General features: G+C 50.2%; 1 non-coding gene across 1 annotated transcript; it reads left to right on the top strand.

The window, feature by feature from the left end:
• The first annotated feature begins 8,824 nt into the window (after window positions 1-8,824).
• LOC126002257 (U6 spliceosomal RNA) lies at window positions 8,825-8,933 on the top strand. Its single transcript, XR_007493014.1, has one exon. It is a non-coding gene; the product is annotated as a U6 spliceosomal RNA (small nuclear RNA).
• Window positions 8,934-27,890: the final 18,957 nt, after the last annotated feature.

The raw sequence follows: 27,890 nt of genomic DNA, 5'->3' as shown, positions 1-27,890 counted from the left end.
TTAGTGGAAATATAAATTGACATAGTCATTTTTCCAAAATGTTCTGAAGGCTTCCTTAACTAGATAAAGAAAATCTGGGGTGGGAGCTGAGAGTGTAAAGCACAGACCTAGCAGGTAACGAACAGTCTCTGAACAGGCTCCTTGGTTTCATCCCCTTCAACACAGCAGGACAGATTTCAAGTACTTCCCAGAATGCACATTTTTTTTTTTTTTGGTTTTTTGGGTCACACCCTGTGGCGCTCAGGGGGTACTCCTGACTATGCACTCAGAAATCACTCCTGTCTTGGGGGGTCCATATAGGAAGCCAGGGATCAAACCCAGGTCCGTCCTGGATAGACTGTGTGTAAGGCAAACGTCCTACTGCTGCACTATCACTCCAGCCCCTTTCTTAACATTTTAGGTGCACTTTTTTTTAATATAATTTTTATTTTGATCATAGTGGCTTACATATTGTTGACAATAATATTTTAGGTACATATTTACATAAAATCAGGGGGGATTCCCATCACCAATTTGTCCTCCCTACACCTCCGTTTTTGTCCTACCTCCCATATCCTCTTCCCTTACCCCCAGGGTTGCTAGAATATGTGGTCCCCTCTGTATCTAGCCTACTACTTAGTAGTCACTCCAGCCCCTTTCTTAACATTTTAGGTGCTCTTTTAAAAAAAAAATTTATTGAAACCATTGAGAATTACAAATCCTTCATAGTTTTATATCGAGCATATAGTGACAGTGAATTAGGGCCATTCCCACCACCAGTGTTGACTTCCTTTTTGGGACTATGGCGTTGAAACTTGGGGTTGGACAATTAGCATTCCTGGAGCCTGTAGTCAGTCTTATGACAGTATGCTTCCTGGGTATAGACACCATGTTTTGGGGGGCAGGAGGTTTAAGCCCTGGGTATTTTCTTTCTAAGTTCCCCAACGTTTACTGCACCTATGCAAAAAAAAAAAAAAAACAACAACCTACCACACCCACCCCCTCTTCTTTTTTTAATTTTATTTATACCTTCTAGACAGGATGTCCACCTTTTTCATAAAATGCACTTTCTTTTCTTTATTTTTTCTTTTTTGGTTTTGGGGCCACACCCAGTGACGCTCAGGGGTTACTCCTGGCTATGCACTCAGAAATCGCTCCTGGCTTGAGGGACCATATGGGATGCTGGGAGATTGAACCACAGTCTGTCCTAGGCTAGCGTGGCCAAGGCAGACTCCTTACCCCTTGCACCACCGCCTGGGTCCAGAATGCACTTTCTTACCCCAGGACCCTTATACAGTTCAGCTGCCTGCTCCCAGGCAGTTCAGTTCACCAGCAGTTCACCAATTCTCCTTTCTGCTCACCAGTGTATCTACTACTATATGGACTCTGAGCCCTGTGGATTTCCCTGGTCACCCCTCAGCTCTTACCTAGCTGCACCAACCTCACTTCCCTTCTTCTTTTTCCTTTTTATTTTTTTGTTTTGTTTTTGTTTTTGGGTGACAGCTGGCGGCACTCAGGAGTCACTCATGGCAGGTTCGGGGGAACTATATGGGATGCTGGGATTCGAACCGGCGTCAGTACTGTTGTTGACCTCATGCAAGGCAAACACCCTACCGCTGTGCCATCACCTCACTTCCCTTCTTAGCATAGCTAAATCCCCTTGGACAACTCCTAACACTTCTGGTTTAGCTCCTGGGGGAGTGAGGGGGAGGGAAATGGACTTCTGAGGACAGGCATCAGGAATGCTGCAGAGTCCCACCTGAACCCCAGCAGTTAGGGAGAGTCTGTTCCAGACTCAAAGTGCTAGTTGGGCTGCCTCCTGCCCCACAGCTCCAGTATAGGAACCTACAAACACACAGGATTGGGAAGGCTATTGGGGAGAAGGGGGCCACATATGGCTGTGCTTAGGGCTTACTCCTGGCTCTTTGCTGGTAGGTTCTGAGGACTAAATGGGATGCTGAGAATTGAACCCAGATGACCCTGTGCAAAGCAAGTGTCCTCCCCACTGCACTATCTCCCCAGCCCACCCAAGAATCTGTGCAGGGTTGTCAGGAAAGCAGCCTCCTTGGCCCCTAAACCTGGACACCTCATGTGGTGAACCTTTAAAGAATGTGACCTGGTGAGCCCTTGAGCCATAGAGTCATGGAGTGAAGCATGGGCTGCCCGCACTCTCCAGAAGTGCCCTTAGCAGTGATGGGCCTGTGTGAACATACAAACTGCCCTGCCTGGGGCACAGTGGGCAGGCTCCCCACATGTCTTGACTGGGGGGCAGATGGAGAAGCAGTTGGGAAATCGCAATGCAGGCTGCCCAGAGCTCTCTGGGTGCAGGAATGCACAGGTCACCCTGGAAAACCTCCACCATGGGAGGAAGGCCTCCCCCAGAGGACAAAAGCTCAGTAAATGCAGCTCAAGTGGCTGATTCCAAGCATCGAATTGAGCAGGTGAGTTCTTATATTTTCTGAAGCACTTGGCCAGCAACAGAGAGATTTTTCTGCCCTGGTCTCCTCCATGGTGACTTTCCTGTCACCTTTCTTCCTCCAACCCCTTCAAGACAGTGATTCTTTAATTCAACTCACAAGAAACTTATTGTCACTGGCCACTGCAATCTGTCATCCTGTGGGCTTATCATTTCCAGATCAAGGACATGCTGCACATGTATCAGAAAAGGCATGGTAGTGGGATGACCATCTCCACAGTGACCCCTGTACTGCCTGCCTCTGGGGATGAGTCTAATGCCTAATGGACTACTATAGAAACGACAGAAATTACTATGCTAACAACTATCATGACAATAGCAATGAGTGAGAGAAATAGAATGACTGTCTCAAATACAGGCAGGGGTGAGGGAGGCAGAAGATGGGAGTCATTAGTGGTGGGAAGGTTACATTGGTGAAGGGTTTCTGACCTGAAACCCAACTACAAACATGTTTGTAATCATGTTGCTTAAATAAAGATATCATTATGAAAAATATTATACAGAACAAAGTAAGCTAATTTGAGTAGGAAATCAAACTGAAATGACAATAGATACCAAGGATGGTTGGATGGTGACAGAGAGTTGAGGGGTCTCAGCCTGGTCTTTTGGGTCATACCCCAAGGCCTGTGGGCATTCAAGCAACCCTGAAGGAAATCCCTTATGGTGGCCAACTGAGGTCTCCTGACATCAGCCAGGCTACTATCATGGACATGCTCTGGCCATCTGGGAATAGTGAGCCAGCCCTGGCAAGATGACAGCAACCCTACGGCCCCCCTTCATGGCAGCTTCCAGAGACACGCAGCTAGGCATGCAGTTCCACTACCAGCCCAGACCCTCACAGATCCCCGACTACAGAAATGATGCAAGATAAAAACTTACTGTTTGCTGATTTTCTCTGAAACTGATGCATACCTGGTGATGTTCAAGACTTTTCTCTGACTCTACACACAGGGGTCAGTCCTGGCAGTGCTGGGGTACCACAGTGAGTAGCAGGGCTCCATCCACAGTCATGTGCCTTACTTAACCCCTGTACTATTTCTCAAGCTTTCTATAGGGGTGGGGTGGGGTGGGGGTATAAAGTGAGGCTGGAGGACTGTTCTAACTGTTCTAATGTCACTGTCATTTTGATGTCAGATTGTTATCATGGGGTCAGGAAGATAAGACAGGAAGACAGGGGTTAAAGGTTGGCTTTGCACGAGGCCAGCCCTATTTATACCTCTGGCATCACAGAAAGACTACTGCACAATGCCAGGAATGACTCTTAAACATAGAAACAGGAGTAAGCTTGGAACATAGCTGGGTGTGGTCCAATCCCTAGCCCCCTGAAAAAGAGATATATAGCATAGATATAAGAACTTAGAAAGCCAGAGGCCATATAGCATAGATATAAGAACTTAGGAAGCCAGAGGCCAGGGCCGGAGCGGTGGTGTGGGTGCCGGCACTAGCCTAGGATGGACCTCAGTTCGATCCCCCAGTGTCCATATGGTCCCCCAAGCCAGGAGCAAATTCTGAGCGCATAGCCAGGAGTAAGCCCTGAGCGTCACCGGGTGTGGTTCAAAATAACAAAAAACAAAAAAACAAACAAACAAAAAAGAAAGCCAGAGGCCATGGCTGGTGTGGACTATGGGTTTACAAGCTGCTTCCTGGTTCCTTCCCTTGCTCCCCAGGCATCTGCCTGGTCCTCTCTGTATATCTTTATTACTTTATCCCTCCCAAGAACCGACAGGCCATCATGGCACCAAGAGGCAGTCAAATTTCAACCTTCCTCCCCAGGCCTACAATGTACCAGATTAACCAATGATCCCTTCTGGGTCCCAGCCACACCAGCCTTGTCCCAGTCTCCATCCAAACAAGGTCATTCACTGTCTGTACATCCACTTTCCTAGAGAGAATTCTAAGAAGTTCCTAACTTAATTGGAACAAGCTAGCCAAAGCAGTCACTCTGTCATTCTCAAACTGAAACCAATCTCTTCACACCTGTTAGAACATTCAGTCCAGCTCCTCTTATGGGCCCTGCAAGGCCTGATGTTGTCTGTACCTCCAGCTGCCTCCCCCCCCTAAAGAATACTGAGTCTGTAAGTAACAGGCCTGGAATAGTGAGTTCACATGCATTCCCCAAAGCTCAGTCTAAAATGTCCTTGCTTTGAAAATTTATCCCTCCAGCCTCAATGCTCCCGGAATCCTAGTTGGCAAGTTGGCATCCCTTGTGAGATTCTTGTCATGAAGACAATTCTCTCTCTCTCTCTCTCTCTCTCTCTCTCTCTCTCTCTCTCTCTCTCTCTCTCTCTCTCTCTCCCCATCTCTCTCTCCCTCTCTATCCCTCCCTCCCTCCCTCCCCCTCCCTTCTCCCTCCCTCCCTCCTCAGGAATCACTTCTGACAGGACTTGGGGGACCATACAGGATGTCAGGGCTCAAACCCAGGTTTGCTGCATTCAAGATAAGTGCTCTACCCACTGTGCTGTCGCTCTGGCCCCAAACCTTTCTCTTTTTCAATCTTTTAAAAATTAAATCACTATGAGACACAGAATTAAAAAGTTAAAAAGCATATCACTTTACTTCCTTTCAAGCAGACCCTTCTTTATGGTGGGTTCTTTCCCACACCCAACTGTTACGCTATGGCAAAGAGTCCTGCACTTTGAATTCAGCCCTTCTCGAGAAAAGGCATCCAGATGGGGCTCAACAGATGTGAAGTAAGCTTGGAGCAGGAAGGATTGTCCCAGCTGAAAGTCTGGGCAGAGCATAGGGCTGGCATTTAGGGATGAGAGAACAAACACAGCAAGGATAGGGACACCTGCACCCCTAACCCCTGCTATCTGCCCTTTCTTCCCTGCCTCCTGCCCTCTGCCTTCTACACTATGTTTTCTGCCCTCCCTGTGCCTTTCATGGGGAGAAAGCAACGAGGGCATCTGGTGGGCTAAAGTACCCCCAATACAGCGATCAGCTAGCTGGCTAAAGGGCACAGTGAGGGAACTTGAGGTTCACTATTCTGGCATCCTCTCAGCCCTGGTCCTTTCAAACACCCTCCTCCCTATTCTTTTCTCTGCCCAGCTGTGTGTATTCTAGCTAGCTGTGTGATGAGTCACAGCCACCTAACCTCTCTGAGCCTATATCTCCTTGCTGATGAAATGGAGGTGATCCCTGCATCAACCTCACAGACTTGATGAAGAGTATGTCAATTAATCCAGGAGGCTGGGGCAGAGTACAAACCAGGCTTGGGTCAGTTGCTCTCAGGAACACCCAACATAGCATCATTTTATTAAAAAACACCCCCCATCTTCCAGCCAGGACACCAAGGATCCAGCCTGATATCTCATGGACTGTGTGACCTAAAGCAAGTTTCTACCTCTCTCTGGGCCTCAGACTCCTGCTTGGATCAACCTCAAACAGGCTAGAATTGTGCCCTTGTCTCTAAGAGCTGGGTGGAGGCTGGGAATGCACAGACTGCTTTCCTCAGATTTGGGGGGGGGGGTCCTCTGGGGGAAAGGGCCTGAACTGGGGACCCCTTCCTTTCCTCACCTCCGAGCTCATGGGGTGCAAACCAAGCCCCATAGTGTGATGAGTACCTGCATTTCACCCACTGTTACCCTCTCAACTCCTGGCCCTGCCAATGGCTCCTGCCCTCCACTCAAGATAGGTCTCCAGCCCTGAGCACAGTGCCTTGCCATCAGGGAGACAATCTTAGATACCACTCAGCACTTCTGAGCAGCAGGACAGGAAGAAGTCAGCACCTTTAGCCAAACACAGTTGCATAGATGTAGCCTCTCCTCCAGCTGGCCCCCAAATCCCACATCCACCCCCAATGACCTCTTAAGAGCACAGACGAACCCCCCAGGTTCATCTAGGCTAGCCCAAGTTCTATAGAACCCATGAGCCCCATCTCCACCCAGGACTGTCCACACAGCTCTCTCCCGAAGGGCTCACTCAGCCTGTTACTGACAGGAAGTTCCCAAGTGAGAGGCAGGGTTTGGAGGTCACCTGCGGATATGGTGCAATGCACCCCCACCCCCAGCCTTTGGTCCACTCTTGCCTTTTGGGCCCCCAAACTCTGTCCTGGGTTGGCTTCCTGTCTCTCAGGAACACAGGAAGCTAACATTGTTGGGATCTAAATGGCCTTTTCCTCCAGACCAGAGGCAGAAAATGAACACACAGAGTGGGTGCACCCCTGCACCCCATGCCCTGTGCACATCGGGCCTGGCCAGTCTCAACCTCCCAGAAGGCAGCAAGTGCCCAGCACCCAGCTGCCCTCAGGCCCAGTGCAAGACACTAGGCCCTGCCTGTCTGCAGAAGATGGAGGATGCCTTGTCACATATCTTTCAGCTGCTGCATGGAAGCTGGATATTTGCTTACTGCTATTCTAAATGTTTCTGTGAAGGGGTTTGGTGGGTGAGATGAAACCTTAAATTAGTACACTCTGAGGAAAGCACATCCCATCCTATTGCGGGTGGGCCCGGTCCAACTAGGTAAAGGACTACTAGAACAAAGGCAGGGGTGTGCGTGCGCACACACGCACACACATACACACACATGCACACACACATGCACACACACACACATGCGCGCACACACGCACACACGCACACACACACCCCAGCAAGAAGAAACTCTAGTTGGCAAAGCTGCCTTTGTTTTTCTGTTGTTGCGTTCTTTTTAACTTTTTTTTTGGTGGTGGGGGTCACTCCCGGTGGCGCTCAGGGGTTCCTCCTAGCTCTGCACTCAGAAGTCACTCCTGGCAGGCTCAGGGGACCATATGGGATGCCAGGAATTGAACTGGGGTCCATCCTGTGTTGGTCTAGTGCAAGACAAATGCCTCACTGCTGTACTATTGACCCTTTTTAACTTTCATTTTGTTTTGATTTTGTGTTCAGGGCTTACTCTTAGATCTATGCTCAAGGATCACTCCCAGCAGTGCTCAGGAGACCTGCAAGGCAAACTATCCTGCTTAACTGTACTATCTCTCTGATCCCTGGATTTAATTTTTTAATTTTGAGGACGGGTGGGTGGATAGTGTTTGTTTTTTCACTGTGCTCATTGCTTACTATTCCTGGCTTTGTCTTCAGGGGTCACTACTGGTGAGGCTCAGGGCACTATATTTATATTTAGGGCCAAAGATTCAACCAGGGCCTGACCACCTGCACCTCACAATTGCTCAAAGCATGCAGCATGGGTGAATGCTACCAAAAACACCTTCAGTTCACAGTGCACTTAACTTTGAATTGAACTTTGTCAAGGCCTATGTCTTACTGATACAATTATTTTTACCCCCAACTGAAGGGGGAAATTGTAGACTAAGAATTAGGCCAATGTGTCACTTGTCTTGCATGTGGGTGACCTCACTGTGATTTCCCAGCATTCCCCGATGGTTCTCCAAGCCACCAAGAGTGATCCTTAAATGCAGAGCCAGGAGCTACCTTCAGTTTAGTGCTTAGGGGTCACTCCCAGTGGTGCTTGTTGGATCATATAGTGCTGAGGATCAAACCAGGGCTCCTGTACAAAAAGCCTGTGCCCAGCCACAAGCTTGCAATTTCTCAGGCAAACTATTTGCACAGATGGGATCTCAGGGAGAAATGATGACGTACTTAATACCTGGCACATGCTCGTTGTATGTTGTGTTCTGAGTCCTGCTGATAATACAAATCCCCACAGAGAAGGGAGATGTGCTGCTTCTTTTACTTTAAAATGTTTGTGTTTGGGGGCTGGAGAGACAGCACAGCGGCAGGGTGTTTGCCTTGCACGCAGCCAGTCCAGGACAGATGGTGATTCGATTCCCAGCACCATATGGTCTCTCATGCCTGCAAGGAGCAATTTCTGAGTTCAGAGCCAGGAGTAACCCTTGAGTGCAGCCAGGTGTGACCAAAAAATACATATATTTTTTGTTTCGTTTTGGGGGTCATATCTAAAATGCTCACTAGTTACTCTTGGCTCTACACTCGGGAATTACCCGACTGTGCTTGGGGGACCATATGGGATGCTGAGTATCGAACTAGGGTAAGCTATCTGCAAGGCAAGAGCCCTACTTCTGTACTATCACTCTGGGGTCAATCTCCCACCTTCTTACATAAACCAGTCAGGTGCAAGAAGAAAGTAGAGAAGCGACCAGGCTGGGGCAGGACAAGACAATTGGAGACAGGAGGCAATACCTTGGCCTCTAGATCTATCTAGGAATGGGTCCTCACCACCCCTGCTTTCAGCAGAAGTTTCCTCTGTCTTACAGCCCTGTGGTGACTGAGTCCAGAGCCTTGATGTCCCCACACCACACCACATCCATCATCCCAACCATGTGGGTTCAGAGGATCACCATAAATAGTCAAAGATATGAAAATGAAAGAGGAACTAAGAACACAAGTCTTTTGAGTTACAAAATCAATTATAGTGCTCGATTCGGCAGCACATATACTTAAAACTTAGAATGATATAGAGAAGATTAGCATGGACCCTGCGCATGGATGACATGCAAATTTGTGAAGCGTCCCATATTTTAAAAAATCAATTATGACCCAAATTTTATTAATTTGCGGGAATTGATTAACATGGTGGTGCTCAGGGCTTACTCCTGGCTCTGTGCTCAAGGATCATTCCTGATAGAACTCAAGAGACTATACGGGACCTCTGAGATCAAACCCAGGTTGGTTATATGCAAGGCAAATGTTCTACCCTCTGTACTATCATTCTAGCCTCATGGCCTGATGTTTAGTCAGGGAGCAATTAGCATCCATAGTGGTCCTGGATGGATAGTTGGATGGATAGATGGATGGATGGATGGATGGATGGATGGATGGATGGATGGATGGATGATGGATGGATGGATGGATGAGAAGACGATGGATCGGGTGAATAGATAACAGATGAATGGATGGAAAAATGTGAATGGTTCGGTAGAAATGACGGATGTATGAGTGAATGGAGAGATGATGAATAGTAGCTAGGTGAATGTAGAGGTGATGGGTGGGTGAATGGGTAGATGGATGTTAACAAGATGAATGGATGGAGATCATGGATATATGGAGACAATAGATGAATGGATATACAGATAGATGAAGAGCTGATGGGTAAATGGAGAGATGATAGATGGGTGAATGGATGGTAACCAGATGCATGGATGAATGGATGATAGGAGTGATGGAAAGAGATGATGAATAGATGACTGGATAGATGGCCAGGTAGATGTAGGGTGACTGGGAGATGACTAGATGGGTATATGAGTAGAGAGATGAATGTAAGGAATGAATCAATTGGAAAGTGAGTGGAGAAATGGCTGGTTAGAAGGATTATTAGAGGATAAGGGATCTGCCCATGTCATGTCACCACACCCTCCTGGTGCCAAGGCAAACCAAAACTGGTCCATTTCTGCATCGCCACTAGTAAGCCCAATGGCCCAATTCCTGACCCAGGCATGGTGACCCCAATCCTTTTTCTTGAGTATGCCCCAGTTTCCTGCACTGTTGGGCCTGCTCACTGGTCCTTCTGAGGTCCAGCCCTGACACCTGGGGGCAACTTTTAAGTTGTGACCCTTGTTTACTTCCTTCTTGCCAACTGAGCTAAAGATGCCAGACCAGTCTAGTCACCCATTACCTTGCCTCCGACACAAGTTCACACCAGCATGACCAGGCCAGATGCTGAACCAAACCAGGTAAAACTAGCAGCCCTGTAGGCTTACTATGGAAGCCTCCCATTAACAAGAGTCAAATTCTTCCTCACTCTAAACTCTCAAGCCATGGTAACTGGGGTACCAAGGATCAGAAACTTCTGCTCCAGAGAGGCCAGAGAGGCAACTAACTTCAGAGTGAGTTTCTACCATCTTCACACCCCATCACCATGCAACTCTTCTCAGAGCAGCCTCAAGGCCTACTAGGGCAAAAGGGAAGACTGAAGGGCCACAATGGAAATAAGAAAGTAATCAGGTCAGATTGATTGAATAGTGGTTAGGGTATTTGCCTTGCACTACAGGTAACCCAGGTTCCATCCCCAGAATCCACAGTGACCCCCAAAGCAGATGGAGGAGGAGAAAGGGGAGGAAGAGGAGGAAGAGGAGGAGGGAGGAAGAAAAGGAAGAGGAGGAGGAGGAATAGGAGGAGGAGGAGGAATGAGAGGAGGAGGAGGAAGAGGAAGAAGAGGAGGAGGAGGAATGAGAGGAGGAGGAGGAGGAGGAGGAGGAGGAGGAGGAGGAGGAGGTGGAGGAGGAGAGGAGAGGGAGGGTCAAGTCAAGGTCGGGGCTAAGTTGATCACAGACAGGGGCATGTGAAATGCAGCCCAGTCTCCACCTGACCATTTCTGCCTGACTTTCCATCTTACACTTCGACCTACCCCAGCCAGATCTACCTGGATGAGGGTGACACCACGTGGTTAACTTTAGTATTGCAGAATCACACAAGAAAGCATCATGTATGTAATCTGCCTTCGGCCCATAAAAAAGCTTCGCCTCCGAATGCAGAGACACAAGCTCTTATCCCCTCCTCCTCCTCCTCCTCCTCTAAACCCCAATGCCCATCAGAAACTTCTCTCCAGGAAGCATACCCCCCACCTCCCCCTAAAACCTCACTTCCACCCCATGGCGTCAAGCCTTCACCTCCCTTCAAGCCTCGGGTTCCTCATCTATAGAACAGAAGTGACTGCAGTGAGCCCCAGATGGCATTGCATGAATTCACATTCTAAACGCTGCCATACTAGAAACTCTGGGGTCTTCCCTGAGGATTTCAGGAGAAAGGGAAACATCCAGGTAAGGGGCAGCTTTAGTGACGTCTCCTAGGCAGGAGGGAGCCCAGCATCTGGCATAGCTGACATACTTGGCATATTCAGGAACTGTGCAGAGCAGCTATCTGCGTGTGACTTCAGAGGGGCAGAGAGTGATACAGGGTCCTGAAGCTGCGAGTCAGTGCCTTGAGTCAACGAGGGTACCCAAGGCTGCAGTGGGGAAGGACAATGCTGGGTCTGGATGTGTCCCCAGGAGGCCAGTGCTGAGAGTGAGACAGGAATGGGGGCTGCAGTCAGCCATCAGGAGGGTTCCAGGGGCTTGATGCTGCTGAGGGAAACTCAGTACTCCTATGGGGGGCACCCGATGACCTCAAGAGATGGAGTAGTCTCTGCTGTGGGTCATTGAGGCTGGACATGGGCACTTCCTGTGCCCTTTGAAGACACAAGATACGGCAAAGACATCAGCTTCTCTGGTCATGGTGGTACTGACCCATAGGCTATGCAGAGGGTACTAGAGCCATGATGGAAGCAGGGATGTGACCTGAAGTCCATCTGTATGGAGGAAGAGCTCTGATCTCTGTGCTTAGGGGGGCTGTGACTTAGTGTCCTACAATAATAGTCATGCCAGGTACAGGCCACTACACCCTCTATACCTGGCCATGCCCCTCCCTGTCACCCATGTGGCCCCTCACCAATCGACACGCTAACCACATACCCTTCCTAAGCCAACCACACACTACTAAACATGCCACCCATGCACCTTCCTCATGCTTTCCCCATGCAAACCACGTCTGCCCACACGTTATCCATAGGACCCCCATGCCCATGAACATGGCAACATATCTCATTCAGACTTACCCATGTTAGGCCCACATGCCTTCCTCATATTCTCTGCATGCTAACCATGCCCCACCACATCACCTTGCATGTAACCTTGCATGTCACTCACATACAACACGCTCAACACCTATCTCTCTTAAACCATCCTGGGATACTCTGCATGCCTCCATCCCACATGCCAACCAGACTCCAACTGCATCCCACCACACGCCACATGCAATCCAACCACAGGCAATCCAGGCACTATCCCAGGCCATCCCAACCACATGCCAACCACATCCCAACCGCATCTCACACACCACCCGGGTGCCACTCCAATCTATCCACATGCCAGCCACAGCCATCCATGGACCTTCTGGGTGCCACACCAATCTGTCCCAACCACAGGCCAACCACATGCCAACCATGCCATCCACACATCTTCCAGGCCATCTTCTATATTCCCCAGAACCCTCTTCACACCATTCACACACAGACTACCTGTCATCTCCATATGCCACCTGCACCCTCACACACCTGCCCTGGCATTGTCAGGCTCCCTTCCTCCCAGATGAGGATCCCCAGGACAGAAGCAGAACCATGGCAGGTTCCAGCTGCCCTATCCGCTGAGGATGGGCCCTTACCACTCACCTTTGCAAGTACAGCCCTCCCGGGTGATGACCTGGCGGCAGATCCCGCACGGCTTCACCTTCTTGAAGGTCTTTACCTTGAAGTGGTGTGTCTTGGGGGCTTCCAGGTCTCTGGCTGCAGGAGGAGAGGGACAGTGTTCAGACTTGGGCCAAGGAGAGGAAACCAGAGCAAAGATGATGACAGTGATGGAGAAGGAGACAAAAGAGACTGGGCAGAGGAGAGGAGAGCATCCCCTTACTGGCCAGTTTCTGGAAGGAGTCCAGAGAAAGAGAAAAAGCTATGGCCCAAACGTGGGTGTGGTCTGCTCCAGAGATCCCAGCGTCCAGGCTCACAGGCTCCTTCAACTTCCCCATTATTGTTTCATTTTATTTTAAAAATTGCTTGAAGGGCTGGAGGCAGAGGCAATAACATTTGCCTTGCACACATTTAAACCAGGTTCAATCCTGGCATTCCATAAACAAAATCCAAAGAAGAAAACACTAAGGGAGGGGCCCGGAGAGATAGCACAGCCGGCGTTTGCCCTTGCAAGCAGCCGATCCAGGACCAAAGGTGGTTGGTTCGAATCCCGGTGTCCCATATGGTCCCCCGAGTCTGCCAGGAGCTATTTCTGAGCAGACAGCCAGTAGTAACCCCTGAGCATCGCCGGGTGTGGCCCAAAAACAAAAACAAAAACAAAACACTAACGGATTTTTGTTCAGTTTTGGTTTGGGGGCCACACCCAGTGGTGCTCAGGGCTAACTCCTGGCTCTGAGCTCAGAGATCTCTCCTAGTGGGGCTCAGAGTTCAAACCAGGATATTTGTTGTGACCAAAGTGACTCGATGATACTTTACTCTCCTGTACCATCTCTCTGGTTACCTCATTTCTTGCTTTCCTCTACCACGACTCACATATAGCCAAAGGCAAATGCCACTTCTAAAGCTTGGAAGCAGACGACTTGCACATACCTGCCCCCTATAAGAACACTCCAGTGGCTCCCTCACAGCCGTCCACATCAATAGATCAAAAAAAAAATTGCTATGTCCACTATCATGCCAACATTCATTCCTCCAGGCTGAGCACTCTCCTGCCCAGATGCTGAAGATTAATATGTGGTTTAATGACATTTTTGGTTCATGACGATCCACAGAAGTTCCAACAGACTCTAAAGTAGGGAAGCTCCCCTGCAGACAGTGACATCCACACATTGAGTCCTTGGGTCAATGACAAGCGTGTCCTTTTTCTGAAGCACCCACAAGGTGAGTGGCAGGCAGGCAGTTGGGTCCTTCTGGGGTTCAAACTGCTATGAGAGGCCCCCCTCACTTCTCACCCCACTAGTTCCACCAGCCTCAGTGCACCTCCAGACTGTGTGGGGTCAGACCTCAACCCTCAGGCTCTGTCAGGTCACCCTTCAGAACCACAGGGTGAGAGCTCAAAGGGCTATTGAGGAAAAGCTTTGATGACAAAAGTCTGGGTTCAAATCTTTAGCACTACTTGGTTCTCCAAGCCCTGTGCCAAAATAGCCTCTTAAGACCACCCTGGTATGGCCTTCCTCCCACCTTCCCCCCCAAAAAACTTGTATCTGTGATTCTTTATCAGGATTATAGCTTGATATAAAGCACCTGATTTGCATGTAATTGAGACCCCTATCTTCAATTCCTGACATTACCAGGAGAAAAAATAAAGAAAGAAGCCAAAAGGTGTCCCTAGAACAAACTTGTGCTAGAAAGGATGAGTGCTCCCTGGATCAGGCTGGGGTGCTTCTAGATCACAAGGTTCCTAGCCAATGTGCCCCACCCTGGACTCTGGTTCAATTACACAGTTCAGTACTGGGCAGATGTAGGCCGCATGCCGCCCTCCTCTCTCCCAGCACAGTGTCTGGCATCTTCTACACACACACACACACACACACACACACACACACACACACACACAACACGTCACAGACCCCCATGGTCCACAAGGGGTCTGTGTCCCTCTGAGTCTCCCTTTCTTGCCCACTGCTCCCAGCCTCCACATCTTGGACTGGCCATTTGAGGCAATATCTTATGTATGTTGCTGTTTGTTTTGTTTTGGGGGCAGGAGCTTACTTCTGACTGTGTGCTCAGGGACAACTCTTGGCAGTGCTCAGAGGACTCTAGGGATCCCCTGCATCAGCCCCACATGCAGGTAAGTGTCCTGCCCCACTTGTCTATCTACTCCAGTATATCTTATGTGGCCAGAGGAGAAAGAGGGTTCTATAGTCCTATACGCCATAAAATCCAGCTTCTCTCTGAAGACACTATCTCAGGTAGCGTCCGAGGAAACAGATAAAGACATCGGAGATCCAGAGAGAAGAGGTCCAAATTAGGGGGAAGAAAAAGAGAGGAGTAGGAAGAGGAAGAACAGGAAAAGAAAGAAAGGAGGTGAAAGAGGAAGAAGAAAAGGAAAATAAAGAGGAGAAGGAGGAGGAAGAGGAAGAAGAAAAAGAAAGGAGAAGGAAAGAAGAGGAGGAAGAGAAGAGAAGGAGAAGAGAAGAGGAGGAGGAGGAGGAGGAAGTGGAGGAGGAGGAGGAGGAGGAGGAGGAGGAGGAGGAGGAGGAGGAGGAGGAGGAGGAGGAGGAGGAGGAGGAGGAGGAAAGATAAGGCCCATGGCCAGAGTAATAACGCAACCAGTAGTTAAGTTGCTTGCCTTGCACTTGGCAGGCCTGGGTTTGATCTGCAGCAGCAGCATCCCGTATGTTTCCTGGAGTGATTCCTGAGTTCATAACCAGGAGTTATGCTTGAACACCACTAGGTGTAGCAAAAAGGGGGAGACAAGGGGTCACTGAAAGGAGAGGGGAAACAAAGTAACCGAAAGATAGAGAGGGAGAGAGATAAAGACAGAGACAGACAACAAGAGGAAAAGAAAGAAATATGGGGGTGGGGTCAGAGTCAGACAGAATAAAAAGACCCAGATAAAGGCAGAGACCAACAGCATACGCTGGGAATGTGAGATTAGATAGACCGACACAGACAAAAACGGGAACCAGAGCCTCAAAGAGAGACAGACAAGCAAAAGGAGCCAGGCGCCAGCTAGAAGGGGGCCCCTGAAAGGCAGATTTGAGCTTCCAAATACAGCTTTAGACACCCATGAATAAATGGAAAGTCTGACGAGGAAGAGACTCTTACCAGGAAACTATTTACTGCTTACAAATTAAAAAGGGGGAAGGAAAGCAACTTTCCCTCTCACGGGGTTTCAACCTTAGGCAGCCACACCCTGCTGAGGAGAGCATCACTCTGGTGTGTTCCTACCAACCAGGAATGACTTGCAGCAGGGACCTCGGGAGGGAGAAGTGGGTATCCTGCCTGCAAGAGGGGATGCTGAAGGAGGGGATCTCCCAAGGATGGAGAACTCTCTTCATGCCCTCCTGGGACAGTGCTGAGCCAGTGTAAGGGTATCTGGAGACAAGCCAGGGTCATGGGTGCATTTCCTAGCTGAACATGGGTGTATTTCTGGGTCAGCTTAAACAGAAACAAGTGCAGATCCGGAAACATTCATGAAGGTGGTAGAGGGAATCTTGTCCGCATTACACACATAGAAGCAATAGAGATCTTACTGGGGACAGGGCTATAGTTCAAGGTTAGAACACCTGTCTTGTATGTGGTTCACTCCCCCGAACCACACAAGCAATAACAAACCCCCAAATACATATTTGTAACTCTCCTGAAGTCTCTCCAGACTGTTTTGCAGAAGAGGGCAGAGGGACCAGGAGCCTAGCGGCGCCCCCTGGTGGTGCAATTGGGCACCAGGCCTGAGTTAGGGTCTGGGGAGCTGGGGCCACAGTAGTTACAGCAAGAAAAGAGAGGGTTCTCAGGGCTCCTTCCTTGCACCTTTGCAGTACCCAACTGGTGGCCTTTTATTGAACTTTGACTCTACAAGGAAGCCGCTCAGGCCAAAGATAACAAAAGCCCAGGGGGGTGGGGGCAAGGGCAAGGACAAAGAGAGGGCTTAGGTTTCAAGATAAGGGCTATGGAGTAAGGCCAGTAGGAACCCCTAAAGTCCAATAATCTCAGGTGTGTTCTGCTCCCTACTCAAGCCTACTTCTCCCACCCAAGTTGACCACAAGCCCCAGTCCAACTTACTCCTGAGACATCTCTCCCCTAAGTCTCAAATCTAAGTCTTTACCCCAAAACTCAGGAATGCAAAAGCCTCCTTCCCAAATCACACTAGGGGCAGGAGAGTGGCCAGAAAGTATCCTGGCTTTCCTGTAAGCAGGAAGGACCTTGCAAGCAAATGTCCAGTTCTCCACCCACCCCCGCTGCAATCTGTAGGTTCCCTGCCAGCCCCGTGAAATCAGAGTTTACAAAATCTTATCCTTCCCCCTAAAAGGCCGGGAGAGCAGACACAGGGGTTCAACTTCACTCTGTAGCTACTTCCAGGTCTCCAAGGATGCCCAGCTGGTTAACTCCCTGCCAGAAACCTCCAGAATGGGGTCTAAACACCTGTTCTCTAGGTACAGAGAGAGTGTTCAGGGATGAAGTCATTTGCCTAGGATGCACGGATCTGATCCTCGTTCAATCCTTGGCACCACATACAGGTCTTTCTTTACTAGGTGCCTGTCAGAAGTGACAGGCCCTGAGAGCCTATAATGAATAAAAATGTAAATTTGTTTGTTTGCTTATGTGGGGACTATACCTGGTGGTACTCTGGGATCACACCTGGTAGGGCTCAGGGGACCATGAGGGATGCTGGAGATCAACAATGTGTAAAGCAAGTAAATGTACTACTCACTGTATCATCACTCTGGCCCCCAACCATTGGGGAGCACATCCAGCAATATTCAGGGGTTACTCCCAGTTATGCCCTCAGAAATCACTCTTAGCAGTGCTGGGGGACCATATGGGATGCCAAGGATCCAACCCCAGATCAGTCACTGTAAGGCAAGCATCCTCCCTCCTGTATCATCACTCTGGCCCCAAAATATTTTTAAAAATAAAAACCCCATTTTCAAGAATGGTGGACTGTGAAAACATCGGGCAACTTTCCCTAAGCCTTCCTGGGCTCCACATGAAAATGAAAGGTTTGGCCCAGGCCATTTGGGTGTGTTTAGAGAGGGCAAACAGTGGAACAGTTTGCTGTGGAGGGAGCCAGAAGAGGGCCACAGGGGGAGACCAGCTGAGTGAAGTCCCAGACAGAGAGGGGGTATGTATGGGGAGAGAGACATCAGCCCTCCAAAGCTTGCCAAATCCATGGCCCCAGGCTGTGAGCTCCACCCTCCCAGAATAGCTTATCCCCCTTATAAAATGGGTGTCTGGTGACTTGTTGAGTCACCCATCCATGCCTGAGTGTTTCCTGATGCACAGAGCTGCCAAGAGCCCGTTCAGAGCAACGGGGATAAGCACTTCTCAACAATCTGCTGGGTGGCCGGAGAGGTAGCATGGGAGATAAGATGCTGCTGGCCTTGCACACTGGTGACTGTGGAGAGTAAGCCCTAAACACAACCCAATGTGGCCCAAAACAACTACCATAACAAATGTGATGGTAAAATCCAGATTCAGGGCCAGAGACAATACAGCAGGTAATACAGCTTGCCTTGCATATAACTGACTGAGTTCAAGCCCCAACACCCCACACAGACACACAACCAAGTTCAGCCAGGAGTGCTCCCTGAGCAGAGCCAGGAGTAAGCCCTTAGCCCCACCAGGTGTGGCCTCCAACTAAAAACAAAACAAAAATTGCAGATACAGCAGCAGTAGTAGGGACTGGAATAACCATTAGGGTGTTCTTTGGCCAGTGACAACTATCTGCAGCCCTGTGCAGCAGGTGGAGAAGCCTGTGCAGCTCCCCAAAAGCTAGAATGTGCCAAGAGCAGGGTCCCTGCCCAGAAGACACTCCTACTGTCCCACCAGCCCATCCAGCACCAGAATTTTTTCCTGGCCTCAGGAGATCCGGCACCCCACCCCATCCAGCAGAGCCAGGGGCCAGATCCTGTCCCAGTCAGAGGGGTGTGACTCTGCTGGCTCACTTAGGCAGCCATGGACAGTCTTTAAACTGGGGCGGGCAAAATGGGTCACTCCTGGGGCCTGGAAACAGAGCCCAAGTGGTGTAGTACATAGGAGGAGCGATAATCCCTTGGAGTCCAGCTCCTGAGCTCCCAACTCTTTCCAAGAAATATGCTTCAGAGCACGAGCAATAGTACAAGAAGGTAAGGCCCCACCTGGGTTCAAGCCCAGCAACCCATATGGTCCCCTGAGCAACACAAGAGGTGATTCCTGAGTGCAGAGGCAGGATAAGCCCTAAGCATCATGGGTAGGGCCCAAAACAAACACACAAAAATATTACAAACAAAAAGAAATGTACCTCTTCCCTATCCAACATTGCAGAGACCGAAATACCATTTGGCACAAGGCACAGCAAACCCCAGGACACAACCTGACGTCCCTGGGCACCGACAGAAAGAAGTTACTCAGGAACAGGCTCACCCCAGCCCAGCTCACTCCTCCATAAACACTCCAGAGGCCTCCACCCCACTCCAGCTAGCGGTCCTGCCCAAGCTTGGCTGATGGTCAACCCCATAGGGCAAAATCTGAGTCACTCAGTCACACTCCCTGGCACCCACTTTTGTCCAACTGTGCTGTTTGGTCTCTTCCACTTTGGAATTTCTTGGCTTCATCATTGGCTGCGTGAAGTGAGTGTCCTCCTGAAGGGGGTGTCTGTCTCCTTTGTTTGTTTGTTTGTTTGTTTGTATTTCCCAAATCCAACCGTTTAAATGTGCTGAGGTCATGCTGGGTGAAGCTGAACCTAAGAGGCAGAACTATAGGTTAAGACACTTGCCTTGCACTTAGGGGTTCAATCCTCCCAGCAACCCATAGAGTTTCTTCCAAGCCCTGCTAGAATGATCCCCTGAGCACAAAAACAGGACGTGAGCCTGAGCACTGTTGGGTGTGACCCCAAACAGACAAACCAAAAAAGATTTGAGACAGGGCATGTCCCACATACTTGTAACACCCAACCATCAATCAGTCTTACAAACCACAGAGTCAGACCCCTCACTTCTGCGAAGAGTTTTTGGGGGCCCCTCCCTACTTATAGCCTCTCAGGCATGGACTCCCTAAGTGCTTCTGAGATTTTTCAGGGCACCCAAATAGACCCTGAACCCCGGAACCAGCCTCGGTCCACAGCTTTCTCTGTTCCCAGAAGCCACGTTATACTCAGCTCTGTGGCTTCTCTCCAGAAAGCCTCTTCCTGTCCTGTTTTTCTCCTTTCTTTTAGTTTGTTTGGGTTCGGGGAGCAGGGAGTTCTGTTTGTTCGGTTGGTTTTTGAGCCACATTCAGCAGTGCTCAGGGCTTGACACTTCTGGCTGGCTTGGGGAACCATATGGGATGCCAGGGATCAAACCCAGGTCATGTACAAGGCAAGCATCCGCCCTGCTGTATTATGCTCTTGCCCTTCCTGCCCTGTTTATGCAGTTTGTTAGCTCCTCACAACCAGAGAAGGGGCGGGGTGCAGCCCACCCAATGAGAGAGTACACAGCCCCTGGATGTTAGACAGCGCTGAGGGCAGCTCACCATTACACTTTCACTAGCAGTCTCTGGAGTTTTCTGATCTCAGATCTAGCTCACCTGAACATAGGCTTTGCATGTGGGAGACCTCTAGTTCGAGCCTCAGTGCTGCAGGGTTCCCTGAGCACTGCCACCGGAGTGATCTCTGAGCCCTGAACCAAGAGTAACCCAGACGCTGAAAGGTGTGACCCACAATAACAATAGCAAAAATCAAACTTTAGGAGTTGGGGCTAGAAACGATGGTACAATTAGTAGGGTGCTTGCTTTACATGCCATTGACCCCTGGGTTCAATCCCCCAGCACCCCATATGGTTCCCTGAGGCTCACCAGAAGTGATCCTGAGCACAGAGCCAGGAGTCAGCCCTGAGCATCATTAGTGTAGTTCAAGAACCCAAAATCAAACCAAGGTCTTCTCAGAGAGGGCCTTTCCTGATACCTCACTTCCCCTTCTGTGCACGACCAAACGCTCCTCAAAAATGTCCTCACAACAACCTAGCTCCTTGCTAACACCCACCTATTTGTAGTCATTTGTCTAATGACCTCCTAAGTTTCCTGCAAAAGTTGGGCACTGATTCAGTAAACATTTGTAAACTGATAGTGTGGGTGGAGTAGGAAGAAATCTAGGGGGGTCATAACAGGCCTGTGGTTAGATGACCTTTTCCTTGTCAAGGCCCTTCACCCCAGAGTGGCCATGACCCCCCACCCCAAATCGTCCCCCTTTTGTGAACACAAAATCAGGGCCTTGGAAGGTACTAGCAGGGTGGCCCTCCCCTGCTGTGCCCCTTTAACTTCAGCAGTGGGGCCCGCGCTTACCCTATCCCCCCACCCCACACAGAGACATTAGGGGACTCAGAAACCACAACACAGCACCACAAGGTCTTAGCAGGAGGACATGCATGGGCAGAATGTCTGACCACAGCATGAGTGGCCCCTGGGAAAAGACCCTCCCACCCCAATCCCACTTACCACACACACCTGTTCTGGAGTGTCACAGAATGGCAAGTTCTAGAAGGTGAGGCCGAAGAACACTATTTTGTTTGGGGCCACGCCCAGTGATGGTGAGGGGTACTTCTGGCTCTGCGCTCAGAAATCACTAGGACTCCGAGGCCGTAAGAGATGCTGGATTTTGAGGCCCATAGGAGATGCTTGGATTAAATCCAGGTGGGCTTCTTGCAAGGCAAGCACCCTTCCTGCTGTGCTATCACTTGCTGCCCATGGTTCTGACTCTACCTTACTAGGTATTTAGCCTTGACAATGTTCCAATATATGATAAAACAACATTTTAAATGCTTCAGTACGCCCCTTCCCAACCACCCCCCCTTTTTTTGCAGTGCCAGGTATCACAACCAGGCCCTCCCAGACATGGCAAACACTCCAACCATGAGCAACAAGCCTGGGCCCTCAACACAGTTTTCAAGTGTTTCAGGTATTGGGTCCTTTCCAACCTAAACTGAGACAAAGTGCTGGAAAGTGACTCCCCTAAGCTCACATGGCTCCCAAGTTGGAGAACCAATGGGGATTTTCAGACACGCATTCCAGCCTGCATGCCCCCTTTCCTCAGGGGACTTCGGGGGAAAAGGGGTTTGTCACCAATGTGGTGCCTCCAACATCTTTTTTTTTTGGGGGGGGTGATGTTCAGGGCTTACTCATAGCTTTGAACCAAAGGGATCACACTGGGTGGGCCTCAGGGGGACCCATGTGGGATGCCAAAGACTTGAACCCTGAAAAAGACCACAAGCAAGGCAAACACCCTATTCACTGTACTAGTTCTCCAGTCCCTCCAACACCATTTTGAAAAAACTGTACCAAAGGAGACTCGTATTTCAGAAACTTAATCTAAAGTTTCAAACTTCTTTGATCTACTTCCCCCATTCAGAAAAAATATTTTTATCATTAAATAAAATATAATTGGGGTCCAAATGATAACCAACAGGGTAGAGTGGTTCTGCTTTGCCATGCAGCAAACTGGATTCAATCCCTGGCATCCTAATTAGTCCCTTGAGCCCATCAGGAATGCTCCTTAAGCATAGAGGCAAGGGTAATCCCTGAGTACCTCTGGATATGGCCCTAAAACAAGATAGGTAGATAGGTGGGTGGATGAGATAGATAGATAGATAGATATGATAGATAGATAGATAGATAGATAGAAGATAGATAGATAGATAGATAGGTAGGTAGGTAGGTAGGTAGGTAGGTAGGTAGGTAGGTAGGTAGATAGATAGATAGATAGATAGATAGATAGATAGATAGATGGATGGATGATGGATGGATGGATGGATGGATGGATGGATGGATGGATGGATGGATGGATGGATAGATGGATGGATGATAGATAGATGATAGATAGATAGATAGATAGATAGATAGATAGATAGATAGATAGATAGATAGATAGATAGATAGATAGATAGATTTTTATTAGGGAAAATTACTCAGGTACACCTCCCTAGAAAATGTACCATCCTTAAGTAAACCAACCAGAATACATGGGGCAACAGAGAAAGGGCAGTGGTCAAGGCCCTCTTGCACAAGGCTGACTCTGGTCCAGCACTACAAAGGAGTCTGAGACCCCCACAAGTGCTCCCTTGAGCACAAAGCCAACGAGTAAGGCCTGAGCATTGATGGTGCTGACCCCTTAAAATAAAAAAAATGAAAAAAAGTATACCCTAATAGCACCTGAGGCTGCTTCCTCACACCTCCTCCAACTGCCCACTGATCCATGTGTCTCTTAAGATAGATCACCCACTTTGGGAAATGCTGCTTAAACAGTGTCACGTAGCCTAATTTGGTGCCCCCAACTCACCCTACCAGGACACCCCATGATTGGGGACATAATGGTAATAACACATCCGAGAGAGCAAGTTCAAGCCTAAGGATCAGACATGAGGTCCATGTCAGGTACTGGAGTAAGGGTAGGAAGCACTGAGCACTAAGAGGAAACTTCTAGGCAGAGGATCCGTTCCCCCCCCAACTCCACCCCCGCAGTCAAACCACACCCCCAATAGTAGCAGTTCAACTTAGGTGAGATCCAGAAAAGTGGGCACGTGGCCCAAGGCCATGTAGCCATGCTCAGGACAGGGCCCCCGCTGCTCTTTGGTCCTCAGCCTGCTGTAGCTCAACCCCACCTTCCCCAGTCCAGTCCTGGAAGAGAGATCCCCTCTGGAAGGAAGAGCCCTGAATTCTGATTCAGTCACATCTGTAAGTCCTCCGAAGAGAAAAAAACAAGTAATGCGAAATACACACTGTGCAGCTCAGCGAAAGAAAGTGATTTTCGATCCATGAGCATGTTGCAACCACGTGTTCCCAAATGTCTCATTTTTGATCCACCTCCCAACTCCCAGGAGCATGGACATACCTAGCCCCATGCCATAATTTACTTCCAGAGACCAAACTCCTAACCAGTTATTGGCCCCAGAATAACTGGACCAGGTCCCCAGGCAGTCAGAGCCTCAGAGGTGGGGTCTAGTCTCACACAGTCATCCCAGGAGTCCACCGGTCCACCACCCACATTAGTCCAGGGAAGCAGAAAGCTCAGCTTGAAGGCTAAAGCGACAGTTCAGTGGGGAAGGCATTTGCTTTGCATAAGGCCAACCGGGGTTTGATCCCAGCATCCTATATGGTCCCCTGAGCACCACCAGAAATAATTCTTGAATGCAGAGCCAGGAGCAACCCCTGAAAACTGCTGAGAGTGCCCCCAAAATCCAGAGGGTCAAGCAGAAGGGTACAGAGTCAGGCAGGGCCCAGTCCTTAACTGAACCTCAATTGTTCAGGAAGGTACCTGATTTTATAACATAGATTCTCTCAATCCTCACTTGAGCCTAGTAGACTGCCTTGGGAGTCACCCACTCTACAGAAAGTGAAAACTGGGGTTCCGGGACATAGGATCTGTCTGACTTCAAGCTGCCTGTTGGACACTGGTGGAGGCAGGATTGGATTCTGAGCCCCTCTGACAAGACCTCTCACCCAAAGAGAAGACCTACACCTCCCCATCACTTATACCACCCCCCCTGCCCTCCACCTTCAGGCTCCCACACCCTTCTACAGGGCCTCCCAAATCACCCCAAAGGGAGCAAAAAAGCTGAAATATCCATTTGGAGTAAAAATAATCCTATGACCTGAAAGTGTTCCCTGGCCCACAGCCCTTACCCCAAGACTTTATGGCCCATCCAGACTAGGGAAGGAAAACATGTTCCCACACCCCCACACCCTAAACCCAGCCCACTCCCACCAAAGCACGCCTGCATAGCAGCCCCCAGTGCAGCTGGAAAGATCCAGAGCCCAGACAGTACCAAGTGTGCCCCCCCCTCAAACCAAAACCACAACCTGGACTAGAGCCATAGTACAGCGGGTAGGGCATTTGTCTTACATGCAACCCACTCAAGTTTGATCCAGCACCCCGCAGGGTCCCCTGAGCACCTCCAGGAATAATCCCCTAAGGGCAAAAACCAGGAGAAATAGCTGACTGCCTTTGGGTGTAGCCCCAAAAAGCAAAAACAAACAAAATAAGTGTCTTCTGGGCACCAAGCTGGGTATGCAGGAAGCATTGTGCAGGGAGAAAAAGCCGGATAATAAAGGAGAAAAAGGAGCTAAGAGATGCCAGGAATCAGTGGCCCCACCTGCCTTTAATGGCAAGGACCCTTTCAGCTCTCGGAAGTATAGGTGACTATGTCACAGAGACCAGGGGACGCTTCCAACCTTAAGTCCTTTCACTACCCTCATTCTAAGCACCTCACAACCCAGAAAACTGAGACTCTCACAGGGGAGGAAGTTGGTGTGGAACACATTTCCTTAAACTCTGGGCCGCTGATCAACTGCCACCCTTCCCCCAACCTCTGTTCTCTGTGGCCAGGGCACAGCAGAGGACAGAATTGGCCAAGGCCTCAGCGCCCAGATGTCCACACCCGCCCGAGAAGCTGGCCTGCGACCTCCATGCTGGAGTCCAGACGTGCCCCTCACTGACTCAGACCCTGCTCCACCTCAAACTTCTATAAGCTGAGCCCTACTCTCCACCTAAACCCCTCCACTCTATTCCAGGACCCTCCTGTCCCTTCCCTGCTCTGTCCTGCCGTCATTGGCTGCAGGCTCTGAAGTCTGGGGTGCCTGAGTCCAGAAGCCACCCCCCCAACAGACTGCCGGGACAGCGCAAAGGCCAGGAAAGGCCACATCTGGATCTGGCTGAAGCTCCCTCCCCCAAACTGGCCATCACTCTCCCGGTACTGGACACCAACCTCAGCCTGCGAGGGGGGCTTCCTCACCCTCTGACCCCTGACCTTGTGCATGCCTTCGGACAGCCCTGGATGCTCCCTCTGAGGATGGGGTCTCCTATCCCCACCCCCAACAGCCCAGACTACCCCCCACCCCACCCCTTGCAGCCACCAGCCTTTCCCTGGCCCCTCTTTCCAGAGCCTCTGCCCTCTCTCTGGCCTGGAAACTTTTCCCTCCCTCCCCAGTATGGTCCCACACACCCCCACTGACCACTTTCCTGAATCTGGAGCAAGAATAGAGGGGGAAAGGGGCTGTGCTGGGCTCCCCTCGCAGGAGGAGTGATGGAGCCAGGTCTGAAGGACTGGATGACAGCGGGGGGGTTTGAGCAGAAAGGGGTTCTCCAAGGAACAAAAGGAATGATTGGGCTCCAGCTGCATCTAGATCTTTCCAGGCCTCCTCCTTATCAATCCTGATTCCCAGGCCCCGAAGCCACTTTTTCCTCCTCACTTTCTGGTGGCTGAGCATTGTGAGGGGTGAAGAATGCCCACCCTGTCTGTCCCCAGCTTTCCACCTTCCCAAGTGGGTTCCTCTAAATGCAGAAGCTGGGAGAACAGATGCAAAGGATCCGGGTCTGAGGACTCAGTGCAGGGGGCTGTCTGTTCAGAAGCAGAGACCCACAACTCCCCACAGCCTTAGACTAACGAGAAGGTGAAAGGCAAAAGAGGTGCGGGGATCCTGCCTGTTGCAGAATGCACCTACCCAGAGCATGCAGGACAGGCAGATCCAAGTCATCCTTGGAGAAGTCCCGTGTATCTCCGTGGCGGCTAGTGGGGGGTGGCGATGGCAGCAAAGAGCGTCCTCCGAAGGAGCCGGCAGAAGGCAACGGGAGGGATTCGGCGTGCGAAGACTCCGCCAGCATTGTGGGCCATGCGAGCCAGCGAGCGCGGGCGCCTCCAGCTCCCCTCCTGCCGCCCTCCTTCTCCCCCACTCCACCCCCTCGCTCGGAGCGGCCCTCCTCCCCTCCTCCCCAGGCTCCATGGTGGCTTGCGGGGGTCAAGCCTTGTTTTGCAAGAGACAACGGGAGAGAGAGAAAGAGAGCAAAGCTGCGCAAAGGGAACTCCTGGAGACAAGACCCTGGTCCTCCTCCTCCTGCTGCACCCCCAAACTCACACCCCGCGCCAGAACAGGACAGAGCCCACGCAGGACAGCCAGCCGCTCCCCGCAGCCCCTTCCCCCAACTCCAGGGGCTCTGGCTCTGGCACCCACACTCTCGCACACTCGGCACAGGACAGAGAAACACGAGCTCAAGCTGGGGAGGGTGGCCCTGCCCCCAGGCCAGGGATTTTTGGTCCCCAATTGTTTTTGTAACTTTTCTCTTTATTTTTTCTTTCTTTCTATCTTTTTTCTATTTGTCTTTCTTTTCTCCCTCCCTCCTTCTTCCCTTCCTTCTTCCTCCTTCCTTCCCTTCCCTTCCTTCCTTCTCCTTCCTTCCTTCCTTCCCTTTCCTTCCTTCCACCTTCCTTCCTTTCCTTTAATTCTTTCTTTCTTTCTTTCTTTCTTTCTTTCTTTCTTTCTTTCTTTCTTTCTTTCTTTCTTTCTTTCTTTCTTCTCTTTCTCTCTTCTCTCTCTCTCTTTCTTTCCTTTCTTCCTTTCTCTCTATCTCTCTCTCTCTCTCTTCCTTCCTTCTTCCTTCCTTCCTCCTTCCTTCCCTTCCTTCCTTCCTTCCTTCCTTCCCTTCCTTCCTTCCTTCCTCCTTTCCCTTCCCTTCCTTCCTTCCTTCCTTACCTTCCTTTCTTTCTTTCTTTTCTTCTTTCTTTTCTTTCTTTCTTTCTTTCTTCTTTCATTCCTTTTCTTTTCTCCAACATCTGCACCAGCCCTTCCTGCCTTTCTCAGAAAGGAGCCTTGGCTTGCAGGCTCCGAGAGAGTCTGTTTTTCTTGCCCTTCCCTGGGCCAACCTTTGGTTTGCATTTTCACCGCTCCTTCTCGCCTCCGCTGCCTCCCCTCCCCTGGGCCAGTATTATTCACCTCCCCCCCTCCCATTCTGCCTCGCCCTTCCTCCCTCCTCCCCTTCCATGGGACCCCCAGCCTTGTAAGCCTTTCCCCTTCCCCTTTCCCCTCACTAATGTGGACCACCCGCACCCCCACTCCAGCAAGATTTTGAGAGTTTCCAAGATGGGAAGAAAAGGGGGTTTTGTGTTCAAAGGAGTTCCCAGGTAATACCTCTGCCTGCCTGGTCCCATCATCACCACCTCACTTTCTGATTCTCCCCACATTTCCATCACACACACACACACACACACACACACACACACACACACAACTTTCCTCTTTGAGCTCAGGCCTTGGCTGAACCAATTAGGGCGGGTGAATCACCAACCCTGCTTTTTTGGAGAAGGAAAAGCAAAGCGGGTGAAGCCCCACCTCCTTCCATAGCCACACACACACCAGGACACTTGGTCCAACTCACATAAACACACAATCCGCCCAGGGCAGGGCCCCACCCAGAGAGTAACTTGGCAAAGTGCTTTGTAACCCGGCACATGAACAAGTGGGCTCTCTACACCCTGTGCCC

The sequence above is a fragment of the Suncus etruscus genome, chromosome 2 (genome assembly GCF_024139225.1).
Source record: "Suncus etruscus isolate mSunEtr1 chromosome 2, mSunEtr1.pri.cur, whole genome shotgun sequence".
NCBI lineage: Eukaryota > Metazoa > Chordata > Mammalia > Eulipotyphla > Soricidae > Suncus > Suncus etruscus.
This window is presented reverse-complemented; position numbering and strand designations above follow the sequence as displayed.